General features: G+C 32.1%; 1 pseudogene; it reads right to left on the bottom strand.

Annotated features, from left to right (window-relative positions):
* Nucleotides 1–247: 247 nt before the first annotated feature.
* Nucleotides 248–344, bottom strand: LOC122105744 (annotated as a pseudogene).
* Nucleotides 345–5,942: the final 5,598 nt, after the last annotated feature.

The following is a 5,942-nucleotide window of genomic DNA, read 5'->3' as shown; positions in this document are numbered from 1 at the left end:
ATAGAATCAGTTTGATTCCTTTTTTTTTCTAGGTCTTAATATTAATTTTCTTTGGGATAAAATGACAATGTTGTCTAATTTGAAAAGTTTTGTAAAGATTATGCTATGTAAATGCCTTTCTGAGGTGAAGATTTAATACACTGATGTCAAACTAAATTTAATTATATGAATTATGTGTATTGTTATACTTATAATTTGGTAATCACCTTTTTAATAACTGTTTTTCATTTCTTGCATCTGAAGAATGAAAAATATGGAATACTTCTCAAATTTTCATATTATCCTTGTGCAAGTGCCATGTTAATCTCTGTATTATAATTTGAGTATACCTGCTGCTGAAGCATGTAGTATCCTCTAAATTATGTAGTTAATGATGAAATCTTTATACAGGCTTATATCTATGGGTGCCCACTAGTAACAAGGAAACCTTATTTTTCCTAACAATGCTATCGATCTTATTTCCCTAAAATTCTGTGAATAGTGGAAAACATTATATTGATCAATCAATTGCTCACATTTGCAAAATTTTTGTCAATGACTATCAAATCTTTTAATTTGGAATTTGATTGTACTCTCAAATATTTATAGATAGGTCCAAAGGTGATGACTTTTTCAAATATTTATTTATCAAACTGTGTTAGCTCTGTGGACCTAATGGATTCAAAGTAAGCATTGCTTAAGAGCTACTTCTAAACTTCTTCAGCTGACATTTTCCCAAATGAGGTGTTACTGGCATAAATGTATACATGAGCCTTTACCCTTCTTCCATGTGGGAACAGACCAACCAGAATATCTTACCCTGACAGCACAGATTGTCTTACTGGAACAAAACTAATCTTGGTTACAAGGGATCATAGAGAGATGAACAGTTCAAACAAAACTGTTCAGACTAGAAGGTATTTTATCAAAATATAATTGTTTATTATACCTTCTATTTCAAAAGTAGCTGAAGCCAAGAAGGTGAAAAAATATTGGTATGGATGATTACTTAATGTCCTGGTCTGTCTACCATCCAACCAGGCAGGAACTTACACTACTGCCTTTTAATCACCAAATATTTTCATAATTGCAGGAGAAGTCCATATGTTTCTCCTCATTATTAGGCATTAAATTGATCATGTTTTAATCACAGTATTTCCTATTGCCTCCATGCTGTAAATCTACAAATGGTAAAGCTTTAGGTCTAACTCTATCAAACACTGAGGAAGAGATAATGGAATAATACTTTAAAACAGATTTGCCATTGATACAGTAACTACAACAGAACAATGCAAAACGTGTGCCTTTTAATTATAGTATATATAGTTATATATTTTATAATTATATGTGCTGATTTTATATTTCACACAGTGAAACTTACTAGAATTAGTTGATAATTTGACCAATAAATTGATATTTATTTATTCCAATAAATAGAATTGGAATTAAAATCATTAGGTTTAAAATATATATTAGAATATAAAAAGTGTCTATGCAATATCTTTAGTTTAAATTTGTGATACATTCTGTTCTTGGTCTTCTGAATCCACATGGCAAAAAAAACAATGTTTTCCTCTAATCTATAATGGATTTTACTCTGCTGCTCTGTTTATTGCTTTAACTCGCTTGTCCCAAAATGATTTTCTCCACATTTCTTAAGCATTCCTACTGATAATACCCAAATTTAGCTAAGATGTCTAAAAAACATTATTCTTCTGCGTACCCATGGGTCCTAGGATCCTAGGTCCCAGTTACCTGCATCATCAGATAACAGGGCCAAGACTTCTCACCCAAGCCCATGCAACATGTCAACACAAAGTAATTGAAGACCCATCTCAATTTCTCATTTCCTATATTTCAGGGCCCCAGTTCCTTGAGATGCAAGAATTAGCAGTAAGCAATTGTGAAATGCAAGGCAACTTAAAATGAAGGATGAGATAACAAAATTTGAGAGAAAGTACTGTAAGTCAAATATTCAACTTATAGATGACCAGCCCATACGAGTGAACTAGTTCACAAAGTGTCATAAGATTATATTTAATACCCCTCTCCTTTGATTAATGAAAGATTTTATTCCAACATAAGTGGGCCAAAAAATAGTTCCTTGAAGGATAGATCCATAATTGGTCTACCAAAGCCCGGAAAACTTGACTTAGAAGTCAAATGTAATTCAGAAATACATCTGAAGCACTAAGGAGTGCTTCAAAACACTAGGACTTCAGTACAACATGGTTCTGTGGTATAAAAATGTCACTCTCAAACCAATGATAATCTACATTTAATCTCCTGAAAGTGTATTTCTTTTCAAATAAACTTTGTAAAATCACATTTGCCAAAATAACATTTGACAAGTTGATGATGCTTAGTGACATTACAAGTTTTTCAAGTGTAGGGAGCAAGTTACAATAGAGTAGAATTATTTACACAGCACTAATGCCAAACACGTTCAACCATTCATTAAAGTGTAGAAATAGTACCACCCACAATTTGCGTTTTTCAGTAAGGGCCTTCCAGAAATGTGTTAAATAGATCAGCCTCCTAAATTTCAAACCCAAACGTTAGCTAATAAATTTCATCATTTCATAAGGTACATTTTAAAAAGTCACAAATAGTTGTCTTATCATATGTTATTTTATGTTTTCCCTCTGTCTAACATAGTAAGAAATATAACTTTAAGTCTTGAATATGAGTACTCATCAGAGATATGACAAACATAATATCTGTCTTCTATTTCTATCCTATTCCTCTCTAGGTATAAATTTTAATTTTCTTCATTTTCCAAAACTTATAGGTAGTAGAAAATATTATTCCTTGTAAAATAAAAGAATCTCACCATTGTACAAAGCCATTTATAAAAATTTGTAGTTAGTAATACATTCTAAGCCATTTTTAACTTTCTTTTTGACTAAAGATTAATCTTCCAAATGGATGAGAATAAAATCATGTTTAGGTGCTTCACGTCTGCATTCTTGCAAATTGTTGCTGCAGATGAATCAATTATGGAAATATAAGCTGACATCACTTTAAGAATATGCAGGATTGAAAGTCCATGGATTGTATATAAACCTTTAAAAGTATTAGTAGACAGTTTAACAGAATGACTATCTGGAAGTTGAAACCAGAGAGGAATTATAGTAAAGACATAGAATGAATGAAAAATGAACAAAGGGCAGAGGAATTATAGTAAAGATATAGAATGAATGAAAAATGAACAAGGGGCAAGTACAGCTAGAATACTCAATGGACACATATGATAAAGGAAGTAGTAAATTGAAAATAAATCTTGGAGAAAGGGTTGGTTGAGAATGATGGAAGGAGTGACTCCGATCTAGGAGCATTGGACAATTAGATAGATATATTTAATTGTAAAACAATTGCACAACCTATTAAAATTCAGTTCAAAAACACAACAAGAAACAAAAAACACTCAAAAATCACAACCAAACAGCAATCTCCAGAGAGTATGAATATGACGTCTCAAAATTTTAATCAGTTAATGAAGGGCAGTCTTGGGAAAGCAAACAAAGCTGTTCAAAGAGGGAAGTTTGGGATAGGGGAGAATTTTGAACAGAATTAAATAGATTATCTAAGGTTATAAATCACTACATCTGCTGCAAATAGTATATTTCTTCTACGAGTTTTCTGTCTGAACTGGATAATCCAGTCCTGAGACACACTTGGTAGTTTGTGAGGATAGAATGGAAGAAACAAGATCAAGAACCCATTACTCCACTGGAGAGAAAACAATACTCTTTATTTTCTCTAATCTCTCTTCACTACTCTTTCTTCATACTTTTAAGTCAATTGATTTTGAATTATATTTTTCCTTCTTTCTTCTGGCAAAGTAATTCATTAAATATTATTTGCCATTTTCTTCTTTCATGCTGTTTAATTGGCCAAGTGAGTCCATTAAACTTCCCTCTTGCATTTGGTTGCCATGAAACAACGTCTATGTTAATGAGGAGAAATCTAATGTATAACTTGGTCTCCAGAAAACAGTCCAAGAAGCTTTGATCACAAATATTTGGCTATACTTTTTTCTTTTACCTTGAAAGACTTCTTGTGTCTAAAGTGCCCACAAAAATAAGTACGCCATCACTTGTTGGTTCAATCAGAATTGTCTAAACTCAACGATATATTTTGCTAACAAGATGCTTATAGGAAACAAAAAAATATTGCACTTTTATCCTCTCTCTTAAGATTCTCCTTAGATAACACATCAGGGACAGTGAAGTTACTCTATGCAAAATTATTTCAATTGATTATTTTTCTCTTGGTCTTGCATTTCTTCATCAATGATGTATGGAGGAGAATAGAGTTAAATCACCCATACCTTGGAAGACAGTGTCTGTTACAAAAGGACAATACTTCTATGTCCTACTTCTATGTCCTCCTCTTAGCTCTTGCCGGAGTTCCAATTAATCACAGCTTCTTGGCTTCATGTCTAGTGAACCTGAAGGACTATACGGGCTCCACCACTACTACATTTTCATTATTTCTCTTTTAAAACTCTTTAATTGCCTCTTTTGGGTTTAGAATTTATTTTCATGTCTTCATTCAATCAGTTCTGCATTGTAATGAGCCAAATGGGCTCTGTAAACTCACTTTAGGGAGTAAAAATACTAACACAATTTATAACAAAAAGTTTTGGCCTCCCTTCACTGCTAAAGACAGTACGCTTAGCTAAGTCTTCTAAGAAAACTTTTTAATTAAACTTTTCCATTTGCATTTCTGAACTTTTTGGCATATGTAAGAACAGAAGTCTTCACTATCTCATATGAATAAGGATATTATTTTTTGCGAGCCACTTAGAAATGTGAAATCATTTGTTTGAAGTATCCAATCAGATTTTTTTCTGTGTTTCACTGCTTCACATCCAAAGACATTGTGGAAAGTGTTAAAAAAAATGTGTAATCCCAACAACTTCTTTCATTGTAAAGGGCACTTTCTCCCTAAATATTTTGACTCAAATTATCTTTTTCAGAGAATTACTGTTTGGTAATTAAAGGTATATTCACAAATTTTGATGCCTTATTTTTTTTTAAGAACTTTGAATTTAAATTCCAATACCACCTTGTTTCAAACAGTGAAATTATAGTTCCTAGGTAAGGACAATTCCAAGAGAACCTACAGGATTTACAGCAAGGTTTCTCAGGTTTCTTTGTTTAGTGTGAAAAAGAGCCATCTTCATCCACATTGCTCCCTCTCTACTGTCTCCTTGGATTTCTTTGCATGAAAGCCTATTCTTCCAGGCAATTTCAAATTTTCTTCATAGGCTAAGTTGTTAAAATTTTGAACAATTAAAATTTACCTGTCATAACTTTAAAACTCTTGAAAATCCTTTATCAGAACCGCGAATTCACTGATCTTAATTCCACTTTTACCATCAAAAAGTTAACATGCTGTTTTCATGATATAGTATCCATGCAGCTATTATTTTGCAGTGGGTTTGTTATGCGTGTATATATCCATATTAGCTGATGCTAAGTAAAATGAATTCCAAGATATGGAACAAGATTTTTTTCATTTGTGGTTGTTGTTTTTGATGAACTATGTGATTTCAGTTTTCTTTGGGTTTTTCCCCTATGGTTATCCCTGCCGTATATCATTTTGTATTGTAAATACATTTAACTTAATTAGCGAAAGGAAGGGGAAATGCATAATGTTGAGACAAAGGACAAAAGGGAAACCAATGCAGTAGCAATACTCACAAGACAGTATGTTGGAAATGTACATTACAACTTGTGAAGGGATGAACGAAAATGAGAGAGGGTTAACAAGTTTGAAACGTTATGATTTATACCTTACAATTACTGTAACACCACTGTACATCACTTTGATAATAAAATTGAAAAAATAAGCTGCGTAAAATATACTTTCACTGTATTGGCACAGAAAATAATATTCTTTATGTGGTAATATTTTAAAAATCAATACTATTTGGCATCTAATTTGAATTAATT

The sequence above is a fragment of the Dipodomys spectabilis genome, unplaced genomic scaffold (genome assembly GCF_019054845.1).
Source record: "Dipodomys spectabilis isolate Male_0828 unplaced genomic scaffold, ASM1905484v1 ptg000033l, whole genome shotgun sequence".
Lineage (NCBI taxonomy): Eukaryota > Metazoa > Chordata > Mammalia > Rodentia > Heteromyidae > Dipodomys > Dipodomys spectabilis.
Note: the sequence above shows the minus strand (reverse complement) of the source record. Positions and strands in the feature narration are given on the sequence as shown.